The sequence below is a fragment of the Malus domestica genome, chromosome 12, assembly GCF_042453785.1.
Source record: "Malus domestica chromosome 12, GDT2T_hap1".
Lineage (NCBI taxonomy): Eukaryota > Viridiplantae > Streptophyta > Magnoliopsida > Rosales > Rosaceae > Malus > Malus domestica.
In genome coordinates, this window is record NC_091672.1 from 27,512,599 (window position 1) to 27,528,124 (window position 15,526).

The window sequence follows — 15,526 nt, forward strand, 5'->3', positions numbered from 1 at the left end:
AAGATTAAATCATGTGCGTATAATCAGTCAAAAGTGGAGGAAATTTTTGCAAAATATAAATTGAGCCTGTGACATTCAACCAAATTGATTTCATCATTTTGCCTTTTTACTTTATATGGCAAATAGGAGGCGCCCGACTACCATTATCCAATCTAATCCATATCATGCAAAGATATGATATATCCACATCATGAAGTGTTACAAGTACCGCTATATATTATTTGCGTTTTGACTTTACGTTTTCGTGAAGAAATTTATTATTGAGACTCTAAAAAAACTTATAATGCGTTCTTTCGGAAAAAATGCTATTTTTTTGTAAAAGATTTGTCACTCAAGTGTAGTTACGAGTTGTAACCCACCCCGAGGTCAGGTTTTCAATAACATCTCTCAGCAAATCTTTAAGCATGCATGTACTCTAAAATCAAATGTAGAGGGGTCCCCAAGTGCCTTTGGACAGAAAACCCTAGCTAAGCTGACATTCCTAATCAGTTTATATTCGACTTGAAATAATGCTACATTGACATTAGTGTTGCACAAAAGTTCTCATTTGGAGGCCTAGTGGATTTGATTTGGTAGGTTTGTCTAAAAACAATGCATTTACGAGCGGGATAATATAGACTATATTCACTCACGTTTTGGATTGCCACCCCCATCCACTTGGAACATTTCCAACACCAGTTTCATATATTCATTATTTTTTTCCTAATTAGGCAAGTGAAGTTAATCAATTATCATATCGGATCATCCCATCAACTTAAAAATTACACTTGAGTTTGCTGATGTATCAATCACCAAAAGTTCTGATTACAACAGCAAGCAGCCACTTAATTAATTTAATAACTTGCGACATAATTTGTTATTGCCACGAAGTAAGTAAATATTGTTTTCTACCTCGTTAACACGTGGGTTTATTAATTCAAATTCTATAATTAATGACGTGGGGTAGGTGCTAATCATCTCTAACAATTCATGTTAATAGTAATCATGTGTTAATTGTTAATAGTACTTCTGTGTTAATCACCAACTAATAAGAAATCATCATCCTCTTATGCCGACGTCTTGTATGTGCTACATATTGGAGCATTAGGCTGGTAATCTTATGTAATTATATAACGTGCATTAAAGATCATCGACTTGCCCTTCACTAATCACATGTCACAATGCTTAAAGCGCAGACAAAAATAAAATGAATACTATGAATAAAATAATGTTCCCATACAAAAATAAAATAAATTTTTGAAAAGTTTACGATTCATTTTCAGCAAACACAATGGATATGGTGTAATACAAAAATTAATTAATTTTTATTATTGAAATGTTTACAATCACTTTCTTGTTTCCAATAAAAAAAAACAAAATAACAATGCATTTTCTTGTACAAGCAGACTATTGCAATTGCACTAAAGAATCGTTTGAAATCGCTTTTAAAATGACTAAAAGCGTTGTTGGAGAAAGGATTTTTTTATTCCAAAAGCACTGAAGTGACTCATGCAAGAAGCGTTAGTTATGTACTTCTTATATGAAGCACTTCAAGTGCTTTTCCATGTTTCACTTGCATTTTTACTAAGAATTAATCCAACATTTTCACCAAAAACGCTTTTAACCATTTTAAAAGTACTTTTAACCGAGCCCTAAATTATGGGATAGGGCTTAGATTGGACAAACTGAAACTGACATGAACTGTGGGCAAGCTGAGCATATATGAATGGAAATTTGATAAGTTGAAATTTAAACAAATCATTTATGAATGGAAATTTGGTAAGTTGAAATTTATACAAATCATTTCTTAATCCAAATTAATAGTACTTTTACATACACAAATTAACAGATGAATTTTAGCAGTAACGACATGAGAAACTAATAAGTATAAATATATTAACATATATATTTCACCCAATTCGATCAATGTATCTTAGGGTGATAACCCTGTTTCTATAACTTTATACCTTTAAATGAAGGGAACTTTAACGAAAATCTCCCGATACTGTTCACTTTAACGAAAAATCACATTTTTACATTAAAAAGTCAATCCTGGTACTATTCACTTTATCCTTTATTTTGTCCTTATCGTTAAATGAATTGGGGAAGCACAACCCTATAATGAATATGCGCTTTGTGTAAATTGTTGGGATGCTCTCAATATTGACAATTAGTTTCATGGTGGGATTCAACTTTCTTCATGATATTAAAGCATGTTGTCTCACATGCAAAGCCCAATGGCTACATGTGCTCCATGTCCCGCGAGCTAGGCTTGAAAGTAGCAATCCCACATCAGAAAAAAGAGTGACCTTGCATGTGATGTGTTTATAAATAGTTGAATTACTCCCATATAACAATTGGATCAAAGTATATTTTTTATTTTCTCAAAGTGTCTCCCTCGCTAAAACGCATATTTATTGCAATGTGACTTCTTTGTTGCCTATATATGTTATTCAGTGACGTAGCCATGATTTTCAAATAGGGGGGGTCATAATTATCAACCAAAAAGCTTCATTGGCCATTTCGTCAAGCATCTAACAGGTACTTGCCAATTCCTGTCAATATATGTCGAAAGTTTATGCCAACATATGTCAACAACTACTATTATTTGTAGAGGCTTGTCGAGGGTGAATGCAAGATACTATGGAGTAATGTTGAAGACTTCCAATGCTTTTCATTAACTAAAGTATTTCATACAGGAAGAGAGAAAACAAAGACAAATATTATAGAAGCAAATAGAAGAAGTATGAGAGGAGGTTGTAATTTAGTTTGTCTTAACTCTTTATAGTGGTCGAATACAATGTATAGACAAATATATTTGGGGTTTTTGGAGTTATTGGATCAATGACAACCAATGACCCCATACTTGCTCCGCCACTAATGTTATTGGTTGACTTTGATGGACCAAAGATATTTTCGCAAAGCAAATTCCTGGTAGAGAAAATGTTGGGTTAAACTCGATTCATTATTTCATTAACAATGCCAACTCTGTTTTAAAAACAAACTATTTTATATAAGAGAGAATTGTTGCAGTCATATTAGATTAGAAATGTGATTGTGTAAATTGTAACATATCTAGGATATCCTTATAGGATTCCATCATATCTCTTAGACTAGATATTATCTTATTAGAGTTGTAATCATATTGGGATAAGGAATTTACATTCCCTACTACTATAAATAAAGGCACAATAGGGTGGAATAACACACATCTCATAATTAAATCTCTCTCTTCTATCCCTCTTGTCGTCGACCCTCTCCCTCTCTAGTCTTAAATATAGTTCAATAAATTAGGCCTACAACACGTTATCAACATGTTCTTGCCAGAAGCTAAGGAACTGAAGGATCATAGGAAAAGGCTCTTCTAAACAATCAAAGGCTTAATCGTTTTCTGCCAATTAGGTTCTTTTAAAATAAATTAAGATATTTGAAACGACCTTGAAGCAGGAAAACATTCCCCATGATGCATGAACCCCCTATATTTATATTTTCATTTCAATTATATATATTGCATATGTGTTCATATATTTTGTCAATATATATATATATATATATATATATATATATATATATCTGTTCATGCAATACGCAATTATACTATGTGGAATTTGTGAGTCAAATCATCGAAATTAATTTAAAATCAATTAGGGTTATTTTTAACCCTAGAATTCGAAAAAAAAATTGGGATTTTTCGTGGTTGAGCCGCGGCTCAATGCCGTACCGCCGAGCCAACATGGCTAGCCTGCAGCTATGTCATCACCAGGATGACGTCGTTTCAACACCATGGACCATCTTGCAGTGGCCCCGTGGGCTTGCTACTCCTGCACAGACAACCATGCTTCAGCCTAGGTTGGGTTTTCCATGGGCCTGAAGCCTCAACCCCACCAGCAGCTTGCAGCCTTGCTAGGTTATCCCTACAGCTTGGCCCAACTTGCCAGCAAGCTTTTGTGCTTGCTGGCCTTTGTCCTAGCCTTGGCTCGCCTGTAGCAAGCCTCGGCTTGTTAGGTTTTGCCACCTATCATGGCCCGCAACCACCACAGCCAGCCCAGATGGTTGTGCTTGTTCACACAACCCAAAATCGAAGTCAACCTGCGGTTGGGCTTCTAGCCCACACCCCAGATCGTACATGTGTTGGGCCCGTGTCCTTCCATGCCATTTTGGCCCAAAATTAGCAGCTTGGGCCGCTGGGTTCCTTCCTAGAACCGGCATATGGCCTACAACCATGATTGGGCTGCCTTCATAGCAACCCGTGGCCTAGTAAACCTCTTTAGGGCCTTGCCCCATACAAGACAATCAACCCACTGATATTAGGCTATGCTTTTTTAAATCCAATGCTATAATTTTTTTAGCATTCCTGCTAAGATTAACCCAAATGTTATTATTTTGCGTGTACGATCAAATCTGAATGGTTATGATCTATTGAATTAATTAAAGTCACCCGCAGTAAAGAGACTTAAAGAACAAAGAGATGATTTCTATCTTAATATTCCTCTTCTCATTTACTTTTCACAACTCGTCTTTACACTTACATTTCGATATCTATATATAGTTAAGGCTATGTACCAAAATATCTATGACAGCCTGTAAACATAACCACCTAACTAAACTATACAGATGTAATAATACAGTTATAACAAGAATGATTTTCTAACTAAAATTATATGAACTGTTATGACTTGGCATCTTTATCTTTACACCCCCTCAAGCTGAGCTTGGAAAGACTAGGAATTCCAAGAGAGAGCTTGGATTGAAGGAAGAGAAACCGATGTTTAGACAGAGATTTGGTGTGAATATCTGCAATCTGATCCTGACTACAGACATACTGAATTTTAACCAGATTGGCAAGGACCAGCTCCCTGATATAGTGGTAATCGATTTCCACGTGTTTAGTTCGGGCATGAAAAACAGGGTTGGATGCAAGTGAAATGGCAGAGATGTTGTCGCACCAGATGGTAGGTTGGAGCGTGAAGGGGAAACCAAAATCTCTGAAAACCTTGCAGATCCAGGTAATTTCAGCGGCAGTGTGAGCAAGAGACCGATATTCAGCCTCAGTAGAAGAACGAGCTACTGTAGACTGCTTTTTAGCACTCCAGCTGACTAAATTGGAGCCAAGATACACACAAAATCCACTCATGGATCGTCTATCAAATGGGCAGCCAGCCCAGTCTGCATCAGAGTATGCTGATAGAGTAAGAGGACCCTTAAGAAACCAGATGCCATGAGAAGATGTACCTTTGAGAAAGCGCAAAATTCTCTTGGCTGCTTGCAGATGTAAGTCAGTAGGAGTATGCATAAATTGGCATACTTGGTTGACTGCAAAGGAGATATCAGGCCGAGTCCAAGTGAGATACTGAAGACCTCCCACAATGGATCGATACTCGGTTGGATTTGCCAAAGGTGTACCACTGTGATCCAGTTTGACAGTACCAAGAGGTGTCGAACAAGGCTTAGCACCCTCCATTTTTGTCTTGTGCAAAAGGTCTAACAAATATTTCCCTTGATGTAAAAATAATCATTCTGTGGTGCGTTGGACTTCAAGTCCCAAGAAGTAATGTAAGGGACCTAAGTCTTTGACAGGAAACAAAGAACTTAGCTTCTGAATGAACAGATGGCAGGCTGAAGAATCCGGACCACTGACCAATATATCGTCTACATAGACAAGTACAACCACAAGAACTGGAGCTTTGAGAACAAAGAGAGATGCATCAGAGGAGGACTGAGTAAAGCCGAGAGACTGAAGAGACTGAAACAGCTTATCAAACCATGCCCGTGGGGCCTGTTTGAGTCCATACAGGGACTTTTTCAATTTACACACATGATTTGGATAGTTTGGATCACTGAAACCAGGTGGCTGATGCATGAAGACTTCTTCCTTTAAATCACTATGAAGAAAAACATTGCTAATATCGAGTTGATGAAGAAACCAATTAAACTGGACAGCAAAGGTTAACAGTATGCGAATGGTGACAGGCTTTGCGACAGGACTGAATGTCTCTTGATAGTCTAGACCCTCTTGTTGGTGAAATCCCTTGGCAACAAGCCGGGCTTTATACCTGTCAACTGTTCCATCAGGCTCGCGCCAAGCAAGACCGCCCTTGTCCTTTTCCTTTCTCCATTCTAAATACCCATTTACAGCCAACAATATTCTGATTGGAAGAAGAAGGAACCAAGATCCATGTACCAGTGGATTGGAGGGCATTAAATTCGGCTTGCATTGCAGTTCTCCACTCAGCAAACTTAGAAGCTTGATTGTAAGTTGTGGGGATATAATCAATAGAGGATGAGAGGGGATGTTTGGTAGCATTGTAGGCCCGAGGCTTAAAAATACCATTTTTCGATCGAGTGACCATTGGATGTGTGTTATGACTTGGCAAAGGTGGAGAAGGTGATGGAGATTGGATCAGGACTTGGGAGACAGGAGCAATAGGAGAAGAAGCAGGGGTAATAGGGTTGATAGGATGAGAGCATGTTGGAGCAGAGTTTAGGGTAGAAATAGGAAAATGTAGATCAAAGGTAGGAGAGATAGGAAGGGTAGAAGGAGAGAATGAAGATGTCTTGGTAGTGAAGGGAAATGAGTTCTCATCAAATTGAACATGCCGAGAGATGTAAACTCGGGCAGTGGCTGTGTCTAAGCACCTATAACCCTTATGTTGTAAGCTGTACCCAAGAAAAACACACTGCTTGCTTTTGCCATCAAGTTTAGAGTGAACATAAGGTTTTAACCATGGGAAGCAACTACACCCAAAGATCCGTAGGCGAGTGTAGTCAGGGAGTGTGTGAAATAGTAACTCCCATGGAGATTTTAGAAGACCAGAAATGGGTAACCTGTTGATCAAGTAAATGGCAGTGGAGAAGGCTTCAACCCAATAAACTGAAGGGACTTGAGAAGCTACTAACAGTGTGTGTGCTGTTTCTACAAGATGTCGATGCTTGTGTTCTACACATCCATTCTGTTCAGGTGTATGTGGGCAGCTGTACTGATGAGAAATGCCATTCAAATGGAGATAAGACTGAAAAGAAGCACTAGTGAACTCACCCCCTGAATCAGAACGTATAGTCTTTATTTGATTGCCAACAGATTTTTCCACATAGTTCTTGAAATTTACAAAGGTAGAAAACACCTCAGATTTTCGTCTTAATGGAAAGAACCAGCTATATCTAGTGTAATCATCTACTAACAACAGATAATACTGAAAACCACTCACAGAAGTCACAGGGGCAGGTCCCCATACATCACAATGAATTAAAGCTAAACTATAAGGAGTTGATGACTTAGCAGGAGAAAAAGACAGTTTATGATTCTTAGCAATGGCACAATCTGAGCAGAAGAAGTCAACTGAGGATTTACCATGCAGTGCAAGACGATTACTAGAGATTACTTTCCGAAAAATGGTAGAGGAGGGATGACCCAATCGACTGTGCCAAATCTTCACTGGAGCTTTAATACTGACGAATGCTGATGAAGAAACAGAAGAGATACCTCTGGAAGGAAAGCTTTGCAAAGGATAGGAGCCATCTCTAACTGGTCCCCGCAAAAGCATCTTCCCCGTAGAACGATCCTTTACAGAGGATCCATCAGAATCAAGGGTTAATGAACATGAATTGTCATTAACAAATTGAAAAGCAGACAATAAGTTGTGCTTCATTTGAGGAACATGAAGTACATTGTTCAATTTAAAGGAATGATAAGGAGCATGTAACAAAGAGGAACCAGTATGAGTGATGGGAAGACCTTTACCATCACCAATGTAGACTTTATCTTCACCAGTATAAGGAGATGGAGACGAGATGTTGGAGATGTCATTGGTTATATGAGAAGTTGCTCCAGAATCAATGAGCCAGGAAGGAGAAGAGGACTTGGATTGATAGCGCGCACACATTGCAGCAAGCTTTGCTGGAGGGATTTTACCAGAAATATCTGGATTCATGCGATCAAAGCAATCGATTGCCTCATGACTTGGATTCCTACAGATCTGGCAGGGATTACGAGCACCCGATGAAGATGAACCATGATAGGAGGAATGATGACCACGATTGGATCCAGAAGTGAAGCCATGAGTGTAGTTGCCCCGATGATTGCCTATGTGTCCTCGATTATTAGAAAATCGATTATTCCGGCCACGATAGGAGTTATATCGAGAAGAGTTATGGAGAGGAGTCTGTTGAGTAGCAAAAGCCTGAGGTGGTGTAGGAAGAAGAGGCGGTGAAGCGTGAACCGAGAGAGCATGAAACGGTTCAGTAGGTGCAGAAGAGGCAAGTTGCTTCCGTCGATTCATGGAAAGCTCCTTGGTGAGTAATAATCCATGTAACTCATCAAGAGATGTGGAAGAGAGACGAAGCATGATGGAGTCGATGAATGATTCGAACTTATCAGGAAGACCAGCCAGTGTAGCAGCAATTAGATCTCGATCTGAAATCGAAGCGCCTGCTGCAGTGAGGGAATCTGAAATTTCTTTGATCTGCTGCAGATAATCCGCCATTGATTGAGAGTTCTTCTGAATGCACTGAAGGCGAGAACGAAGCTGATGAATGTGCGCATCAGAAACACCACCGAAGCGCTGCTCAAGTTTAAGCCACAGATCTCTGGAAGACGAAACGCCGACAGTGAAGGGAATGACTTCTTCAGAGAGTGTTGAATTGAACCAGATGAGAAGATTCTGATCTTTCTCATACCAACTCTCGAAAGCAGGATTGATCGATCGATCTGGTAGAAATGGCGCCGGACAGGGCTCAGTGCCATCAATGAGTCCGAGAAGCTTGTACCGGCGAAGATTAGGGGCAAAGAGAGCACACCATGGTAGGTAATTCGAACGCTTGAGCTTGATCGGCACCATGCTGCCGATGTTCTGAATCGTGAGAGAAGCGTACGAATTAGACAAATTAGGGTTTGAAGAAGAGGATTTGGGATTCGGAGTCGGAGAAGAGGAACCGGTGGGCGACGCTATCAGATAACAAGATGCAAGATCCAAGATGCGAGATCGAAGAACAACACTGGTAATATCTCACAGATCGAAGATGAGATGAGTGAACGGAGACGAGAGCACGGCGGAAGGGAGGATGATCGAAGAGAGCCGTAAGGCGGTGGCGATGGATACCATAAAGAGACTTAAAGAACAGAGAGATGTTTTCTATCTTAATATTCCTCTTCTCATTTACTTTTCACAACTCGTCTTTACACTTACATTTCGATATCTATATATAGTTAAGGCTATGTACCAAAATATCTATGACAGCCTGTAAACATAACCACCTAACTAAACTATACAGATGTAATAATACAGTTATAACAAGAATGATTTTCTAACTAAAATTATATGAACTGTTATGACTTGGCATCTTTATCTTTACGCAGTTCATTAATCTAACAATTAATCCAAAATTATTGGCCTAAAGCTCACTTTTTGGCAATTAACGATTCAATAAATTATTTCTTTTCTTTGAATTGTTAACTATCTTTCGTAGTCCCAACACACTCATACTTGGGTTCTTGAAGCAATCCACAAATTCACTACACTTAGTTGTATATTGTATTCTATGTTCTTGCAAGTACCCTTACATATGAACTAGACGTTCATAACTAAATTGAACCTGTAGTTTTGAATTTAGTGCCTTTGAAACTCGAAGTTTTCATAAAATAATACACCCATGAAAACCCGACGTTTTTCATGAAAACCATGTCTTAGAACCCGAATGTTCTAACTTTGATGCATATGGATGCTTTATTTCTCATATCACCAAACATAATTTTGTTCCCTCCATTCAGTGGGTTGTCGAACTGTTACAAGTTCGATTTCACTTATTTGGATGTTTCTAACCGAAACCACTTTATGTGGATACAAGACGTGAATCTCCACTTGACTATCAAGAAGCTGAGAAACCATTGAAGCCAACCATGGCATGGAATAGCTGAATAAGCCTCCACCATGATCTTCATGTGAAGACTTATGCCAGAAGCATTACAAATGAAAATATCTCCCGAACAAGGATTCCATGACTCTTTAGATCACTTCTACGGATTGTCTAATCATGAAAGATATTGCCTAAAGTACACCATAATTACGTCCATGAATGAGTACGATTCTGAAGTTTATAAATTTAACCAAATTTTGACTGGAAAATGTTTTTCTCGTCCTTCCAAGTTTCTAACTTGCTTCTGAAGCGACAATATAAAGAATGGAAGTTTTACCAAATTCTCGGATCTGATTACTACCACACTTGTGAGAGAAAGGTACCTCAGTAATAAACCTAGTTTCGATTGGAATCTACCGAGTGGTAGTGCCCTACTTCAGCAAAGATGCCCCAAACATACATACTCTGCTTCGACAGAGGTTCACCAAAGGGCATGCTATGCTTCAACAAAAGTGCACCAAATGATATTGCTCTACTTCGGCAGTGGCCTACTGAACAGACCTTTCAGCTTTGGCTGGAGTTTTTCAAACCCAAGTATGGGTCTATCTTTCTCACAATCAAATTTTGAGTTTGTTTTTACAACATATGGTAAAATAAAGGCCAACCAAGGTATGGCATCATGCTTGAAGTGTGATCTTTGGCACCTAAGACCTAAAACTTCAAGAATAAGGGATATTTATCCCCAAACCTCAACCCTATAGAATCTACTTCCATCTCGATAAAATAGATCACTGGTTATGCACCTATTGGTGCCTCTACCAATGTCGTTGAGGAGTACCATTCTCGTAGTCAATATGTGAGACTAATTTTGCTCCACCGAACATTGTTGGAATAACATAATTTTGACTTGGATGGCCATATTGGTCGCATCCCCTTAGTAACTTTGGTTTGCTTTTTGAACATTTTTCTATGGATTCAAGTTTGGTGTTTGTTTTAGTTAAGGATAATCTTATCGATGTTGTCCTCGAATATAAGTTAATTAAATCATGTTTCTAATACATGTGACCGAATTCACTTAAACACGTGATGAGGTACGAATGTGGGAAAGTTAGTTGTTTGGATGAATGCAATACTACGCACACTAACTTTGTACGTAAAAATCACATCTCTAATAACGGATTTAGGTATATCCAACCTGATTAAGAACATTGGCAAACTCCTCGTTGCATGAATGATACTATATTACCATTTAAGAGACTTTATATTCTGCCAAGCCATTTGGGATACTTAGGTCGATCAATGATGCCACGACGCATGTCCTTACCCGAAGTAAGGATCTTGTGCTTACAAGCACAATTAGCCAAGCTTGCTCATTGGGGAAATTGATTTTTTACATTATCCATAGCAAAGATACGAAACGACCCTTTTTTCACAGCAGATTCAAGGAAATATTTGTGGACTAATCTAACCAAAATGTGGACCATATGAATACTTATGGTTTTGATTAATGAATCGACAAACTGGTTACATGTTTGTCCACACACATTGCTACTAAACCTCCTAGCTGATTTTAAGGGTTCACCACCCTACTTATCCCACAAAGTCTGGAAGACTAGATAATGCAGGAGAGTTGATATCGAAGGTTTTTTTTTTTTTTATATATAAGTATTGTATATCTTTTGGGTTTATAATTGGACATCAAATTTCCATGTTTACCCAAAAACAACTCGCTGAGTGATCATAAAGCGCAATTTAATTGATCACCTGGACTTTGGTGAACACACCAAGCTTTCAGTTTCTACCTATGGCTATGCAATCTTGTACGCATCTATGTTAGTCCGCCTTGAGGCCCATTGCCACCCAACTTATTTGACGTTACAATTGGTTACTGGGTATGAACTTGACGTTTCGTACTTACGCATTTGGGTGTGCATTCCATGTGCCAAGTTACACCATCGCGATGTACCAATATGGGTTATCACAGAAGGTTGTGAATCTTTGTTGATCATGATTCTCCTTCACACTAGCTTCTTTAGAGCCCTTGCAAGCAATCTCTTTACCGCTCATTTACGGATTGTCACTTCAATGAGACAATATTCCCGCCTTATGGGCAGATAAGAACGTCAACATTCATGTAGAACGAAGTAAATTTACGTGGATATTGCCCACTATGTCTCATCTCGACCCCCGTACCGCACAAGTGTGATAAGAAAGTGCGATGAATTCTAACTTTTATAATGTTGCTCCAAACACATTCCTCTGATCTAACTAAAGTGACAAGATCATATACTAGTTGTACACATACCTACAAGGATAGACGTACTTAACGGACGTCGAGTCAACATCCTCGAAGGATGTGCCATCCTTATTGGACGGTTTGACTGCCCCTGTTGGATGGTCTGGTACACCGACGGATAGCCAATCAATCTGTCTCGGCCTGAAGCATAATAGATCACTCAGTTCATAAGATTCATTTCCTTAGAAGATGAAGATCACGACACAAACATGAATCCATATTTGATCGCTGTCTCAATCATTTTCATCTCATGAGATTAATCCGAATTACTCTCGAGGCTTGACGCTCTTGGTCTAGTATACTAGTTTGGATAAGATAATGAAATTGGAATGAGAATATCATCGATGATATTTTCACTTATATGGTAGCTATTGACATAAATGAAAAATGATAATATTGAACCGTGTTTCGTTGATTAGTGACAACGTAGAACTGATTGGACAACCAAAATCACAATCCAGGTTAAATTCCTTACCAAAGTGTGTTTGGACCTATAGTTCCTACATTGCCCAAGGTAACCCTGTTGTGTTACTAGTGGGAAATGAAGCGTAATGAGATGAATGAAATAGTGCGATATGATGCATGCCTTACGGCGCAAGGTTTCTCTCAAACGCCATGTGATTGACTGCAACATCATGAAATGTGGTTAGTATTTCTCCATGGGGATATTGATACAGAGATTTACATGAAACTTCTCGAAGAATTGCATGGACTAATTCAAATATTTTCAAAGCATGGAACACCCTCTCAACTTGTTTGAGGAGTTCACTTACAAATTGAAGCAATCCGGCGGATATGGTATACCTAAGTGATTTTTGATCAGTTAAGAATTTGAAAGTATGTCCTTGTGTGTTAAACTATGAAGTTTTATTCCAAATTGTTAGAGTTACAGTTTGTGTTGTTGACATGAATCTCACTAAGACTCTGGAAGAGCTTGAGAAAATTGTCTCGCACTTAAAGACGAAATTTGAGATAAAAGATCTTGGGAAAACTCGTTTATGCTTTGACCTGAAGTTCAAGCGTTGTTCTGATTGTACTTTGGTCTACCAGTTGGATTACACCCCAAAGGTGTTACCTTTGAGTATACCTATGATATATATGCAAATGAGACCCTTGAAGAGGTTATGAAATTCAAAGTTCCATATGTCAGTTCAACTTTGCGCTTTGTTGTACATAGCTCATTGCATTAGATAGGACATCTCATTCGTTGTTGATCTATTGGTAAAGATACAACTATGCGCCTACACGCAGCCAATGAATTGGTATTAAAGACGTTTATCCACTACCCTAAAAGGTATTACAGACTTAGGCTAATCCCAACACATCCTGAACGGATCCGACCCCCTTAATCCTCGGAATGATGCTTGCCTTGTTTGTTATGTTGACACAAATTACTTATCAAACCTGCACAAGGCACATCCCCGAACAGTTATGTCTTTACTGTTAAGGGATATAATATCTTGGAGGTCCACGATATGACCTTAGTTGTGAAATCTTCAAATCATTCTAAGACTCACCTTACTTCACTATGCGACATGTGAGACATAGTTGAGATCCATCGTTAAGTCCCAACAATGATCCATAAAGATTATGCCGTATATATCAACCCGACCAAGACATAATACATCAATGAAGTCAACGCCAAGACATATTACGTCTATATCTACATCAGTAAAGCATCAGGAGATTGAAGTCATGCAAGCCGATCCCAAACAACATTGCCGACCTCTACACGACGTCATTGCCAAAGTCAACCTTCCTGAAGCTTGTCCGAGAAATTGGTATGCCTAACTATTCATATGCAATGCTTGTAGTTTTCATTTGGAAATTTTGTCAAACTCATTAGGAGTATTCAGAAGTATACTCACTTGATCCTAATGTACTATTTTTCCCTACGATTAGGAGCATTTTTCACATTGGGTTTTTGCTACCTAACTAGGTTTTGACGAGGCACCTATCTTGGGTTGGTCATACCATTGTGAGCTCATTTACTTGCATCCAAAAGACGTATAGTTTTAACTTAATGCAACTTCTTACTTTTCTCCTTAGTTTATGGGTTTTTATCCCACATTGGGTTTTACCATAGCGAGGTTTTGTGAGTTTTACCTTTTATGCAATCTTCCGTTGATTTGAGACTTGCATTCGCTCATTGTGTCAATGACTTCATCAAATGTACTTACTTCATTGTTGAATGCCTGATGCACCATTTGTTTGAGTATTTACACACTCAAGGGCGGGTGTTGCAGTCCTATTAGATTAGGAATGTGATCATGTAAATCCTAACATATCTAGGATATCCTTATGGGATTTTACCATATCTCTTAGACTATATATTATCCTAGTAGAGTTGTAATCCTATTGGGATAAGGAATTTACCTTCCCTACTACTATAAATAAAGGCACAATGGGGTGGAATAACACACACCTCATAATTAAATCTCTCTTTTCTCTCTCTTGCCACCGGTCCTCTCCCTCTCTAGTCCTAAATACAGTTCATAAATTAGGCCTACAACAAGAATTACATTTTCACACCATTTAGTTTTTGAGTGATTTTCAAATTTAGTCCTGTAGTCTCAATTTTCTCATATCCCATCATATGATATATAAATAATAATGATATATGCCTATGAGTAGTATAATTGTGTAGTCCTTCATTAAATTAATGACACGATAAGTGTAAAGCCTAAATGTAATATATATGAAAAACATTCTTCATGGAACTTCAACTTCTCCTAAATCAATGCTTTTTGTCCCTTAAGGCCAATCACACAGTTTGTGCAACATATAACACACCGTCAATTTCACAAACATTAGACGTTCAAACAGTTATAAATAATGTAAAAAATCATTATGCACCATTTTCTCCATGAATTTTTGCACTAAATAGAGATTATCCATAAAACTACATAAAAACCAGCTAGATTATAACAAATAAGTCCCTCCTTTTCATTAGTAACATTGTACATGTTGATACACAAAACCGGAGGTCTTGGAACAACGTAAATTCGATCGTGAATCTGCAAGAAAGTAAAGAACACAAGATGTATCGTGGTTCACCCCAATATTTGGGCTACGTCCACACTGATTATTGTATTTATCTGAAAGGTGAGGGAGAGAACCTCTGAATATGAGAGGGGATGTAAGAGAGGTGAGAAGGCTTTAGAAATGGCCTCCCCTAATTGTGAGGGTGAGGAGTCCTTTTATAGAATAAGGGCTCCTCACTTATTACATATTTGCCCCTTCCTTTATTACATAATTACATTTAAGTCCCCTGAGTATTTATACGAGGCCTAAATACGGAGGCCCTAAGTATGGTATAAACAGTAGTCCCCCAAGTCTTCAGTCAAGAGAGTCTTTTGGCTGGAGACTTGAAATTCAGTCCATGTATAGGCCGAAGTAACT